The 13,899-nt window shown below is 38.9% G+C and overlaps 1 protein-coding gene across 3 annotated transcripts in view; it reads left to right on the forward strand.

The window, feature by feature from the left end:
- The window catches only part of ARL6IP6 (ADP ribosylation factor like GTPase 6 interacting protein 6), an 85,157-nt gene that overhangs the window by 58,256 nt on the left and 13,002 nt on the right, over window positions 1–13,899 (forward strand). For 2 of the 3 annotated variants that reach the window (XR_014829017.1, XR_014829019.1), the window contains one exon: window positions 1,682–1,847. The exons of the other annotated variant lie outside the window; for it this stretch is intronic. The gene's annotated coding sequence lies outside the window, so the exon portion shown is untranslated. The remainder of the gene's footprint in view (window positions 1–1,681; window positions 1,848–13,899) is intronic. 3 annotated transcript variants of the gene reach the window in all.

Below are 13,899 nucleotides of genomic sequence, written 5' to 3' on the forward strand. Positions count from 1 at the left end.
ATAAACTTTAAGTCTGTTTTGCTGGAATGAAGCAAGGTACCAAGTCAATTTTTCCAGGGGGCATTGTTGGTGCCATAAACTCAACCTTAATTTCTTAAAACTGAAATATCTGAGTTTATGCACATCTCTCTCAAATATGGCATTCCAGTCAAAGTCTTGGGAATAATGGACAATGTTTTTGAATGTGTCCTGTTATAAGGAGAACAGATTCTAATTAAACTCATGGAAATAAGTAACTATACTGCTACGAAAAGAATACTTAAGAATTTCCAGGAGTTCCCGTCGTGGTTCAGCGGTTCATGAACCTGACTAGTATCTGTGAGGACTAGGTTAGATCCCTGGCCTTGATCAGTGGATTAGGATCTGGCATTGCCGTGAGCTGTGGTGTAGGTTGCAGATGTGGCTCAGATTCAGCAGTGCTGTGGCTGTGGTGTAGGCCGGAAGCTACAGTTCCGATTCAACCCCTAGCCTGGGAACCTCCATATGTCTCGGGTATGGCCCTAAAAAGACAACAAAAAAAATTCCAAATTTTGGAGGGATCAAGTAGGGAGAAAAAAATAAATGTTTTATCTTTGTTTACAAAGGTATACTTTACCAAATTGCTGCATGTCATAGATAGCTTAAGAATAAAGGTTTCCTTGAATTGGGGAAAATAAAACACTAAGGAACCAGCAATGTTTTTAAACAAAAAAATTATAAAAAACGTAGTCATCCTCTTCAGTTCACTTAGTTCCATACAATTAATACTTGTTTTGTTTGAATCCAGTTTTTCCATTAGTCCTTGAAATTCTTACCCTGTTTAGTTTTGTGATCTTAAAGTTATCAGAAATCTGTAACTGTCAAATCCTTTTTCCTGAATCTCCTTGAAGATGATATAATTTTTCAGAAAGACTATTGCAAACCATCAGAGTAAAACAATAATTCTCTGTAAATGACAAAAGACTTAAAGATGTCATTATTAAAGATCTGATGAGAGTTCATTATAATGGAACAGATAAGAAAATATGGATATTTCTATGACATTTTAAGATAATAACTGAAATCATCACCGATAACATTATATCAGGACATATCAGATTTCCAGGAATTCCACAAAAAATCTGGAACACATAAAACATATACTAGTATGAACACAACATAAAAAAGGCTTAGTATTACTTAGTATAACTTAATATGGAAATAAGCCTAATTAGTTTAAAATAAGTCTAATTAGTTTAAAATCTCCCTTTTTGTAAGGAGAGAGAACAAATATTTTGAGATGCTCCAGGGGCCCACTGGAAAAATCCCAAAGTTAGTTCAAGGTCAAATTCATTTAGAATTTGATTTTGGGGAAGTTTGTAAAAAAAAAAAATCAAAATGATTTTAAAGCACTTGGTCAAATAGGACCATAGATCATAGTGGAATAATACTTAATTATCCATTTAAGCATATGACAAAGACTTTACAGGCAAGCACAGAAAGATGAATAGTTAAAAAAAAACTTTACTTTTTAAAAAGGGAAGATTCAGCTTTCTTAAATAATCAAAAACCTGGTAAAGTCAACACAAAATTATTTTTGACAAAATACAGAATCTTTGTTTTCTAGAGAGATTATTTTAAGAGGTAAAGAAAAACTTTTTACAATCTCTTATCAGGAGCAAAAAATATATTTTACATTTTTAAGGAATATGTGCTTTCTCAGTATTTTTCTCAGGAGATGGGATTAAGATGGTGGAATAGAAGAACTGGAGCTCAACTTCTCTCCTAAAACCAACAAAATTCACAACTAAAGACTGAGCAATCTCCACCCAAATGGACCGGAAACCCATACCTTACTCCAGAAGAAAAAGAGGAGGCCACATCCACAGGTAGGAGGGGTGATTTCGTGATATAAACAACCCCATACCTCCCGGGTGGGAAGCTCCACAGACTGAAAACTAACTGGCTCACAGAGACACCTACAGGAGTGAGAGTTCTGAGCCACACATCAAACTCTCACGTGTGGGGATCTGGCACTGGGAGAAAGAGCCCCTGGAGCATCTGGCATTGAAGGCCAGTGGGGCTTGTGCACAGGAGCTCCACGGAACTGGGGGAAAAGGAGACCCCATTCTTAAAAGGCGCATACAGACTTTCACGTGCACTGGGTCCCAGGGCAAAGCAAGGTCTCCATAGGAATCTGGGTCAAACCTGACTGCAGTTCTTGGAGGACATCCTGGGGTTAACAGGGGTGAATGTGGCTTGTTGTGAGGGAAGGACATTGAAAGACAAAGCTCTAGGGAATATTCAGCAGCTGCCTTTCTCTGGAGGTGGCCATTTTGGGAAAATCTGGCCCCACCCTCTCAGTCAGTGCTGAGAAGCCCCAGGGCAAACAACAATCCAGGTGGGATCACAGCCCTGCCCCTCAGGAAACAGGCTGCCTAAAGACCCCTCAGGCACACAGCTGCCTCTAATCCCATCCAGAGACTAAGCCCCACCCACCAGAGGGATGAGAATCAGCTCCACCTATCAGTGGGCAGACATCAGCCCCTCCCATCAGGAAGCCTACAGCAAGCCCTGCATACCAACTTCAGCCACAAGGAGGGCAGACACAGAAGTAAGAAAGGCTACAACTCTATTATCTGTAAAAAGGTCACCACACCAAAAACCTATAAAAACGAAAAGACAGAGAACTATATCTCAGATGAGGGAGAAAGAAAAAACCCCAGAAAGTCAGCTAAGTGATCAGGAAATTCTCAGCCTCCAGGAAAAAGACTTTAGACTGTTGATGCTGAAGATGATGCAAGACATTGGAAATAAACTGGAGGCAAAGATAGATAACTTAACAGCAAACACTGAGCAAAGAGATACAAGATATCAAACTTAAGAAGCATGCAAAATACAATAACTGAAATAAAAAATTCACTAGAAGCAGCTAACAGCAGAACACAGGAGGCGGAAGAATGAATAAAGGAGGTGGAGGACAGATTAGAAGAAATTACAGGTGCAGAACAGAAAAGAGAAAAAAGATTGAAAACAAATGAAGAGAGTCTCAGAGAACTCTGGAACAAAGTTAAACGCACCAACATCCATATTATAGGGGTGCCAGGAGGAGAAGAGAGAAAGAAGGGGACAGAAAAAATATTCCAAGAGATAATAGTCATAGTATTTTTCTCAGTGTGGCACAAAACGTGTTTACGACTAGACCCAAATATAGTTAGTTTCTATGTAAAATTAAGCCAAAAATGGATAAACTTATGTTCATTACTTAATGTTTCAGCATTTTATCTTATTTGAAAATGATAGGTATTTAATAACTATCCATCATTTAATTAAGGAAAATTTTAATGTTTCAGATTACTGAAAAGATTTGGGGAAACGCAGTCTTTATAACTTCTGGGTTTGTTTGTTTTTTTGTTTTTTTTTTTTTGCTTTTCAGGGCCATACTTGTAGCATATGGAGGTTCCCAGGCTAGGAGTCAAATCAGAGCTACAGCTGCTGGCCTGTGCCACAGCCACAGCAACTCAGGATCCGAGGTGTGTCTGTGACTACACCACAGCTCATGGAAAAGCCAGATCCTTAACCCACTGAGCGAGGCCAGGGATCGAACCCACAACCTCATGGTTCCTAGTTGGATTCGTTTCTGCTGCACCACAATGGGAACTCCAAGACTTTATAATTTCTGTTTTAAAATTATTGCCATGCAAGAATATATAATGGGAAAAAGACAATCTTTTAAATAAGTGGTGCTGGGAAAACTGGAGACAGCTACATGTAAAAGAATGAAATTAGAACATTCTCTAACACCATATACAAAAGTAAACTCCGAATGAATTAAAGACCTAAATGTAAGACTGGATACTGTAAAACTCGTAGAGGCAAACATAGGCAGACCACCTTTTTTTTTTTTTTTTTTTTTTTTTCCGTTTTACACCCACGCTTTGGAATATGGAAGTCCTCAGGCTAGGGGTTGAATCAGAGCTGAAGCTGCAGACCTGTGCTATGGCCATGGCAACATCAGATTTAAGCTGCATCTGTGACCTACACTGCAGCTTGTGGCAATGCCAGAACCTTAACCCACTGAGCAAAGCCAGGGATTGAGCCCATATCCTCACAGATACTATGTCAGGTTATTAACCCACAGAGCCACAATGGGAACTCCAGAAGACTCTTTGACATAAATCGCAGCTATTTTTTTTTTGGCTCCATCTCCTAGATTAATGGAAATGAAAACAAAAATAAAAAAAATAGGACCTAATTAAACTTAAAAACTTTCACACAGCAAAGGAAACCATAAACAAAACAAAAAGACAACATACAGAATGGGAGAAGATATTTACAAATGATGTGACTGACAAGGAATTAATCTCCAAAATATACAACAGCTCATATAGCTCAATATCATAACAAACAACCCAATCAAAAAATGAACAGAAGATTTAAATAGACATTTCTCCAAAGAAGGCATTTAGATGGCCAAAAGGTACATGAAAAGATGCTCAAAATTGCTAATTATTAGAGAAATGCCAATCAAAACTACAATGAGGTATTACCTCATCCCACTTAGAAGGGCCATCATCAAAAAATCTACAAATAATAAATGCTGGAGAGAGTATTGAGAGAAAGGAATTTACATTCCCCACTGTTGGTGGAAATGTAAATTGGTGCAGCCACTATGGAGAATAGTACTGAGGCTCCTTAAAAAACTAAATATAGAGCTACCATATGATCCTGAAATCCCACTCTTGCACATATATCCAGAGAAAAGCATAATACGAAAAGATACATGAACCCCAATGTTCACTGATACACCATTGAAAGAGCCAAGACATGGAAGCAACTTGTGTCCATCTACAGATGAATGGACAAAGAAGATGTGATATATATTAATTAGAAATCCTTAACCATGGAGTATTATTCAGCAATAAAAAAGAATGAAATAATGCCACATACAACAAGATGGATGGACCTACAGACATGCTACGTGAAGTAAGCCAGACAGAGAGAGAAATATATCATATGATATTGCTTACATGTGGAATCTAAAAAAGTATACAAATAAACTAATTAATAAAACAAATAAACTTACTGATATAGAGGACAAACTTATGGCTTTTAAAGTAGATGGGGGGATAGTGATAAATTAGGAGACTGGGATTAAAATACACACACAATTGTATATAAAATAGATAACCAACAAGGACCTACTATAGAGCACAGGGAACTATACTCAAAAATTTTGTAATAACATATAATGGAAGAGAATGTTAAAGAAATATCTATCTATTTATATATAACTGAATCACTTTACTGTACTCTTTTTTTTTTTTTTTTTTTTTTTTTTTTTTTGCTATTTCTTGGGCCGCTCCCGCGGCATATGGAGGTTCCCAGGCTAGGGGTTGAATCAGAGCTGTAGCCAGCGGCCTAGGCCAGAGCCACAGCAACGCTGGATCCAAGCCACGTCTGCAACCTACACCACAGCTCATGGCAACGCCGGATCGTTAACCCACTGAGCAAGGCCAGGGACCAAACCCGCAACCTCATGGTTCCTAGTCGGATTCGTTAACCACTGCGCCATGACGGGAACTCCTGTATTCTTGATACTAACACAGCATTGTAAATCAACTACATTTTAGTGAAAATTAAAAAAATAAAATACTTCTATGAATCAGGTACAAAACTCACTATTTACAAAAAAAGTTTGATCTAAGTTGTCTTTCTAGTAGATAAATTATTTACCTGCTCAGTCAGCTAAAGCTTTTTACTAACATTAGTGGAGAGAACACTTAAAAGATTTTTCAGTAGCCCAAGTTTCAAATGGCTTTTCCCATTTTCAGTTTTCTTTTGATAAGAATTACCCTTCCCATGAAGTTTTTAGAACACTTACACCTCAAAGGCACAGGCAAATAATGCAAGTTTCTCCAAGAAGGATTTTGGTTTTTTGGTTTTCTAAGGCCAGAATTTTTACAATATGAACAAGTCTTTTGAGATAAATAGGAAAGGTTTTGGGGTTGGTAAAAAGAAATAGGTGAATTTTGAACTGCCTCTAGAATCGCATTTCTAGTTTTGCAAAGATTTGTAAGATAAGACATTTGCTCTCAATTCCTCAAATAATTGGATTGTAGACTAAATGACATCATAGGTTGACTGACCCATCCAACTACATTATCCTTAATTTGCCTTTTTATATTAAGGAGATTTATAACTAAGATGGTAATCAAAAGATTTCTATATTCTGTATTTAGAAACTTCACCTTTGCAATGTTTTCGTAAATCCTTTCATAAAGGCTTTGGAAGGTTTTTCTTTCTCTTTCCCTTTGGGTATATAGCTGCATTTTAGCTTAAGGGAGGAGAACAACAATAACAAAAAAATACCTATCAGGCTCTGAATATCAGCTTCCAAATTTCTGACTAACTTCTGACTATAGAGCTACTTAAAAAATTCTTTAAAAATATCTTAGGTTTCAGCTGGGACAGTAATTATTCTTGGCAATATTGAACAACCCCTTGGACTCAAGACACATCCTAAAAGAGGATGCAGAAGATATTTCACTTTCCTCTTTCTATGGGGTACTACAAGTTTAGGAGTGCTGACTCTGTTAAGAATTCTTACACATAGCCAACTTCTGCCAGTTTTCCTGGGTTCCCTCTGTAGCTCTGCTATCTACCAGAAATTGGCAAGGTTTTCCTTTAATTTCAGTCTCCCCTTCTATGTTTAGAAGAATAACATTGCAGTTTACCACAAAATCCCTCAGGGTCCCATCATATTTAGAAGGCATCCATATGGGGGCCTGCCTTTGAGGGTAGATATGAAGATATCTGTAAGGCCATTAGTTTGGTAGTCTTTTGTTTATGGTCATGTAAAGACAATTCAGATAGGAGATTATTAGAATGAATAAACAAATAAAGGAGGAAGGAGGGAAGCTTAGGAGTTATGTCAGTCTGATTGTTTTTAGGTACACCTGTGTCTTTAATTTTTCATTAGCCTTTGCAATGAATCTTTTAATGAAGCTATTTTGGAATTCTGAAAACTTTTGGAGGTTTTGCATACCAATTAAAATTAGGTATCCCATTCTGCTTGCTAAATTTGAGAATCTTTACTTTCAAGTGTACTTCTTAAATGATCTTGTAACATTCCTCATAATGGCCATGGTAATTTCCCTGAGGGCTAGCAGTAGATTGATAGAACCCTTAGCTGCAAATGGAGTTTAATCCATGTTTCTGTCCAGCTATATGTAGTCACAATTGGGATACAATCCACATTTCTGTCTCACTATTTTGGTGGCCCCCAAACTGATAGGTACCAAGCTAAGTTCTCAGGACACACAAGACTGATCTTGTCTAATTCTAGTCTCTTTAAGTAAGATTTTGCCATTTTTGTAGATATTTATAGCTTCTAGGACTCTAGTTCTTAGACGTAAAATAAACTGGTATGCTGGAAGATAGCATGCTTAACTCTTTAGAGTTAAACAATTCTATATCTTTTAGCTAAGCCTTTGCGTCTCTTGGAGCCAAACTAATACCTAAGATAAATATGCTACTTGTTTGGGGGTTGTGCATGGTTTCACAGTGTATCTTGTTGCACAGAAATTTTCTTGAGGTTGGCAGGTGACCTAGTGTCAATCTAACCTATTCTGTGACTACGTTACCCTAACATGGGGGTCTTGGAGTTAGGTGGCAAGCACTCTGACAACTTTTAAATGCTCAACCCATGCCCACCAATTTGGCAGGGTTTTTTGACTTCTGAGGTTCCCATAAGCAATAGCCCTTACTGTACTCATTCCAGCTCAAGTCAGACCTAGTCCAACCCCAGATCCAGTTTAGTTCTGTACCTAGCCCAGTTTTTTGTTTGTTTGTTTGTTTTGTTTTGTTTTGTCTTTTTGACTTTTCTAGGGCCACGCCCATGGCATATGGAGGTTCCCAGGCTAGGGGTCTAATCAGAGCTGTAGCTGCCAAGCCTACGCCAGAGCCACAGAAACGTGGGATCCGAGCCGCATCTGCAACCTACACCACAGCTCACGGCAATGCCAGATCCCTAACCCACTGAGCAAGGCCAGGGATCTAATCTGCAACCTCATGGTTCTCAGTCGGATTTGCTAACCACTGAGCAACGACGGGAACTCCTGTATCTAGCCCAGTTTTAAGTCAGACCCAGTCCATTTTTTAATTCTGACTCAGTCCAACTCTGGCCAGTTACCACCACAGTTTCCAATGTGGAATCTGGGGATTGAGAAAAGCACCTGAAACAGCAGATCCCAAAGAATGGGTACTGCAGACTGATTCCAAACAAATAGGGAATTAGAGCAGTCACCAGAAGTTCCCACTGTGGAATCTTGGACAGAACCAAGGGCTTGGGTTTCCAAGCAATGGGGAACTATGAAAAACTAATTAGATTGGGAGCTGGACAAAGAGAGCTAAGCTCAAAACCAAGAGGAACTTAACAGCTGGCCCTTAGAAATAGCAAGAAAGACAGAAAACACAAAAGGGTTCGTGGGTACCACTCCTGTGTTTTGCATTGACCCAAAGCTGCCACAGCTTTCCTTTGACCCCACCACTGCCACCAAATCTGTTAAAAAATTCAACTGAGTAAATTTGAAGATTTTAGTGGCTTTATTCAATGATTCAATAATCAGTCATCATCCTGTGTAGCAAAAAGAAAGTAGCTCTAAGTAACTGCACAAAATAAAAAGACTTTTATAGGCAGAAGAGGAGAAGGGTGGATTGTTTCAGACAAGGTTCCTGGAAGAAGAAACTTTTGGAGTGGGGGAATGAAAGAAGGCTATCAGGTGGATTACTTCATTAGTGCTAAGAAATTCTAGACTGGTTAAGATTACATTCCTGAGGGAGGCTGAATCTGCAGTTAGGTATTAAGCCTTGGTTTGGTGACATGGGCTTAGCACAAGTAATTCCATTTTGGTCCTGTATTCTCTTTCTTTTTCTTTTCTTTTTTTTTTTTTTTTTTTTTTTTTTTTTTGCCTTTTTGCCTTTTTGCCATTTCTTGGGCCATTTCCATGGCATATGGAGGTTCCCAGGCTAGGGGTCGAATTGGAGCTGTAGCCGCTGGCCTACACCACAGCCACAGCAACTCAGGATCCGAGCCACGTCTGCAACCTACACCACAGCTCACAGCAACGCTGGATCCTTAACCCACTGAGCAAGGCCAGGGATTGAACCCTCAACCTCATGGTTCCTAGCCGGATTTGTTAACCACTGAGCCACGATGGGAACTCCTGTATTCTCTTTCTTAACAGAAAAAAAAAATGCATAAAAATTGAGTGAAAGATGACATTCCGAGGTTATTTAAAATAAGCAAGTAGATAAACTTTGGGGGAATTTAAAATTCAAAATGTTCAGAGAGATAATTAAGCAGGTTTATGTTTTACATAAACCTAGTTTGAAACAAATATAGTAGAATGTAAAATGCAGAGAAAGTATAATACTTACTAAAAGGTAAATTGAGGCATTAACATTTTTATGAGTTTATTTGAGCAAAAATTGATTAAAATTGGGCTGTACCAAAACAGTAATCGTTAGGAGTACTCCTGCAACAGGAGCAAAGGGAAAGACTTATAAAGAGAAGGTATGGAAGGAAAGAAAGGAAATTATTTGATCAGTTATGGCTTAAAACTTAGTTGGCTGTTTGTGATTGGTTGTCCTTTGGGCTTAATCTCTTAATCTTGAGGCTTATCCAGGTTTAAGTTTTGTTTTGCTTACATTGGCTACCAAAGCACTAGAATCACTTCAGTCTAATATCCCCCTTGTTTAACTAATTTAACATACTGAATACTATAAAACATACCATAAAGTTAAATTAAGAAAATGTTTATAGAGGTTGAGTCCCCATTGTGGCTCAGTGGGTTAAGAATCCAACATAATATTCATGAGGATGCAGGTTCCATCCCTGGCCCCACTCCGTGGGTTAAGGATCTGCAATTGCTTCAAGCAATGTCATAGATGCAGCTTGGATACTGCATTGTCATGGCTGTGGTGTAGGCTGGCAGCTGCAGCTCCAGTTCAATCCCTAGCCTAGGAATTTGCGTGTGCTGCAGGTGTGGCCCTAATAAGAGAAAAAAGAAAGAAAGAGAGAAATAAAGAAAATGTTTATAAGGATGACTCATTAAGTGATAAAAATTATCCTATTCAGCCATAGAAAAGAACAAAATAATGCCATTTGCAGCAACATGGATGGAACTAGAGACTCTCATACTAAGTGAAGTAAGTGAGGAAGAGAAAGACAAATACCATATGATACCGCTTATATCTGGAATCTAATATATGGCACAAATGAACCTTTCCACAGAAAAGAAAATCATGGACATGGAAAAGAGATTTGTGGTTGTGAAGGGGGAGAGGGCGGGAGTGGGATGGACTGGGAATTTGGGGTTAATAGATGCAAACTATTGCCTTTCGAGTGGATAAGCAATAGATCCTGCTGTAGAGCCCTGGGAACTATATCTAGTCACTTGTGATGGAGCATGATAATCTGAGAAAAAGAATGTATATATGTATGAGTAGAATGTATATATGTATGTGTAACTAGGTCACCGTGCTGTATAGTAAAAAATTGACAGAACACTGTAAACTACTTATGATGGAAAAAATAAAAATCATTTAAAAAATGAATAAAATTAAGGAGTTCCCGTCGTGGCACAGTGGTTAACGAATCAGACTAGGAACCATGAGGTTGCGGGTTCGGTCCCTGGCCTTGCTCAGTGGGTTAAGGATCCGGCTTTGCCATGAGCTGTGGTGTAGGCTGCAGACGCGGCTCGTATCCCGCGTTGCTGTGGCTCTGGCGTAGGCTGGCGGCTACAGCTCCAATTCGACCCCTAGCCTGGGAACCTCCATATGCCATGGGAGCGGCCCAAAGAAATAGCAAAAAGACAAAAAATGAATAAAATTAAAAATTTTTTCAATATTCAAGATGGACACAAAGAGTCATTTTTAAAATAAAGTAATCAAGAGTTATTATCAGGAGATAATGAACAGGGATAGATCACTGAGCTCTCTGGAAAGAAAGAATCCCCTTGGTGGGAATTATTCTAAAGGTGAACACTCTCAGTGTAGCCCACCTCTATACAGCTCTCAGACATGTGAAAGCCAAACCTGTCACCAATGATAGAGGTTGCTTTGGATGATTCTCCTAATTGTTGCAGATTAAAAATGCTGGCAATTCTGCTGTTCAAACAGTGCTTTAAGATTAATGAATTGACATGCTTTGTGTATACTTTCTAAATCTTTAAAGCAGATCTTTAAATATTGGTATAATAGGGAAAAATGTGTGGTCCAGTGAATAACTACACATTGTCTCGAGCACATCCTTCTAGGTTATCTGATATTAATTCTGTGGGAGCTATTTCACAACACTAATATTTGTAGATAACTGATACAATGCAAAACAATTCTTGTCTATAGACACATAAGCACTGTCCTGTTCAATTCAGGAATTAAGCTAGTTCTGCCTCCATTAGCACATTCAATGTTCCTTATCTATAAATGTGTCTGTTCTTTGAATTCTCCTTTGAACAGATTATAACATCTGACCCATTAATCAGTTAAGAAAAGCTTTACTATACTTTCACTTTCATATCTGTATGAGAGTTACAATGTACTTGAACATTGATTTTCAACATTACTTAGGAAATAGTCTTCCATTTATAGCCAATTAGTTGAAACGAGTGACCAGAACATCTATTTCAATGGCATGCTATATCTCCCCACACAAATTAAACATATCCTCTACTTATGGTAAAGAAATTTCTGCTCTAATTAGTTTCTCACTAATCAATCATTTTCAGTCTGATTGTCTTCTCTTCAGGGGATGCAAGGAAGTTGGGCTCACTCTAATGTAAGCTCTATAGCTGTGTGCTACTGGTTCTTTCTGCATTGCATCTGTTTTTCCTTTCTCATAGGGCTGGTACTAATCTTTGAAGTATAAAACTGAATTACCTTTTTTTTTTTTTTTTTTGTCTTTTGTCTTTTTGTTGTTGTTGTTGTTGTTGTTGCTATTTCTTGGGCCGCTCCCGCGGCATATGGAGGTTCCCAGGCTAGGGGTCAAATCGGAGCTGTAGCCACCGGCCTACGCCAGAGCCACAGCAACGCAGGATCCGAGCCGCGTCTGCAACCTACACCACAGCTCACGGCAACGCCGGATCGTTAACCCACTGAGCAAGGGCAGGGACCGAACCCGCAACCTCATGGTTCCTAGTCGGATTCGTTAACCACTGCGCCACGACGAGAACTCCTGAATTACCTTTTAATCTCATAGCTGCTGACTGTTCAATTACATCTTATGTAGAAATATGAAGTCCCCCAAAAGAAAACCTCCTTTGTTTTCTCTATGCTCACAACACTTATAACACGAAATGTGTGGAGCTTTTACCCACACCAAACAATTCTCCAATTCTCTGTGGACACTAACTGGGTATCCTACAGTTTAATTCATTTCTGACACCTACTGCCTAGAGTTAGTGCAGATCCCACAGGTTAAAGACTCAGGGCCACAAAACTGCCTCCCCTCACTTCAGATACCACTTCCAAGTCCAAGTTTTCATATGCATCTGACCAACTGCATAACCTTCTTCTCATGTTTGATAATTTGCTAGAGTGGCTCACAGAACTTGGGAAAATAGTTTACTCACTAGATTACTGGCTTAGTATAAAAGATACAGTTTAGGAATGGCCAGGATGAAGAGATGTGCAGGGCAAAGTATGGGGAAGGGATGTGGAGCATTCACATCTCTCTGAGCATACCACCCTCTCAACACCTTGATGTGTTCAGCAACCTGAGAGCTCTCGGAGGAATCCCTTTGTCTAGGGTTTCTATGAGATGCCATTACTTAGGCAACATTAATTAAATCATTGGCCACTGGTGATTAAGTCAATCTGTAGCCCTTTTCCCCCCTCCCTGGAGGTCAAAGGGTAGGCTCAAAGTTCCAAGGTTGGGTCTCCTGGTAAATAGCAGCCAGCATTCTGAGGGGCTTTCCAAAAGTCACCTCACTACATAAATTCAAGTATGGTTGAAAGGGGGCTTGTTATGAATAATGAAAGACTCCCTCTTCACCTTTACCACTCTGGAGCTATTTCAGGAATTGGGAACAAAACCCAAATATTATAACAGAAGGTGCTCCTTTAGCTCTTATTGCTTAAGAAATTAATACGTGTTTTTAGAAGCTCTGGCCAGGAGCCTGGATGACAAAATATATGTTTCTTATCATACCACAAAATTATAGCCCCTTTCTTTCCTAAATAATGGAAGAATTATGGTGAATATTAGTCAAGGAAGTAAGTTATCTTGTAATAAACATTTGTTAAGTACCTAATAGATGCTGAGGTCTTGGAAAGTTGCTGTAGTGTGTAAGATGCTTTTCCTCAATGACTTTTATGATCCATTTGGCAAGAAGAAGTTAAGGAGGAAGAAAATAGAAATCAATGAAAGACTAAGTTGGAGGATATTAATAATGTAGTACAAGTTCAGAGAAAGGAATAATTGCCATGGGCTGCAGTATTAAGGGAGGGCTTCCCATAGGAGTGATACTTAAGCTGGTATCGAAAGATGAACTGAACTGAGAAATCTGTGTTGGGCGTGAGAGTTTAAGGATTTTTAGCCTGGGATCCATGCCTGAGCTTCAGAAAAACCCTAAAATTGTTTCCTAAATTTGGGACATATTGTGCTTGTATATTTTTCTCATGAGTGAGTCCATAATGTTTACCAGCTTCACGAAAGGATCTGGGATCACTCAAAAGTCAAGAACTAGCACTTAAAATTGCATATTTGGGAACAAGGAAACTTAGTCTTGATGTTGTCCCAGGAAGTGGCAAAACAGTACAGTTGATGTCATCTCAACCCTTAAAGTAATGAAATACCAGAGAACAGTCTCTAACATGCAGTGATTAAACATTGAGAAGGGGAATGAAGGGGCTAGACACATTCCTGCCAGCAGCAGC

The sequence above is a fragment of the Sus scrofa genome, chromosome 15, assembly GCF_054392235.1.
Source record: "Sus scrofa isolate SSC_HxYL_T2T_F1_AM1 chromosome 15, Sscrofa_HxYL_maternal_Yorkshire_Landrace_v2.0, whole genome shotgun sequence".
NCBI classification, from domain to species: Eukaryota; Metazoa; Chordata; class Mammalia; order Artiodactyla; family Suidae; genus Sus; species Sus scrofa.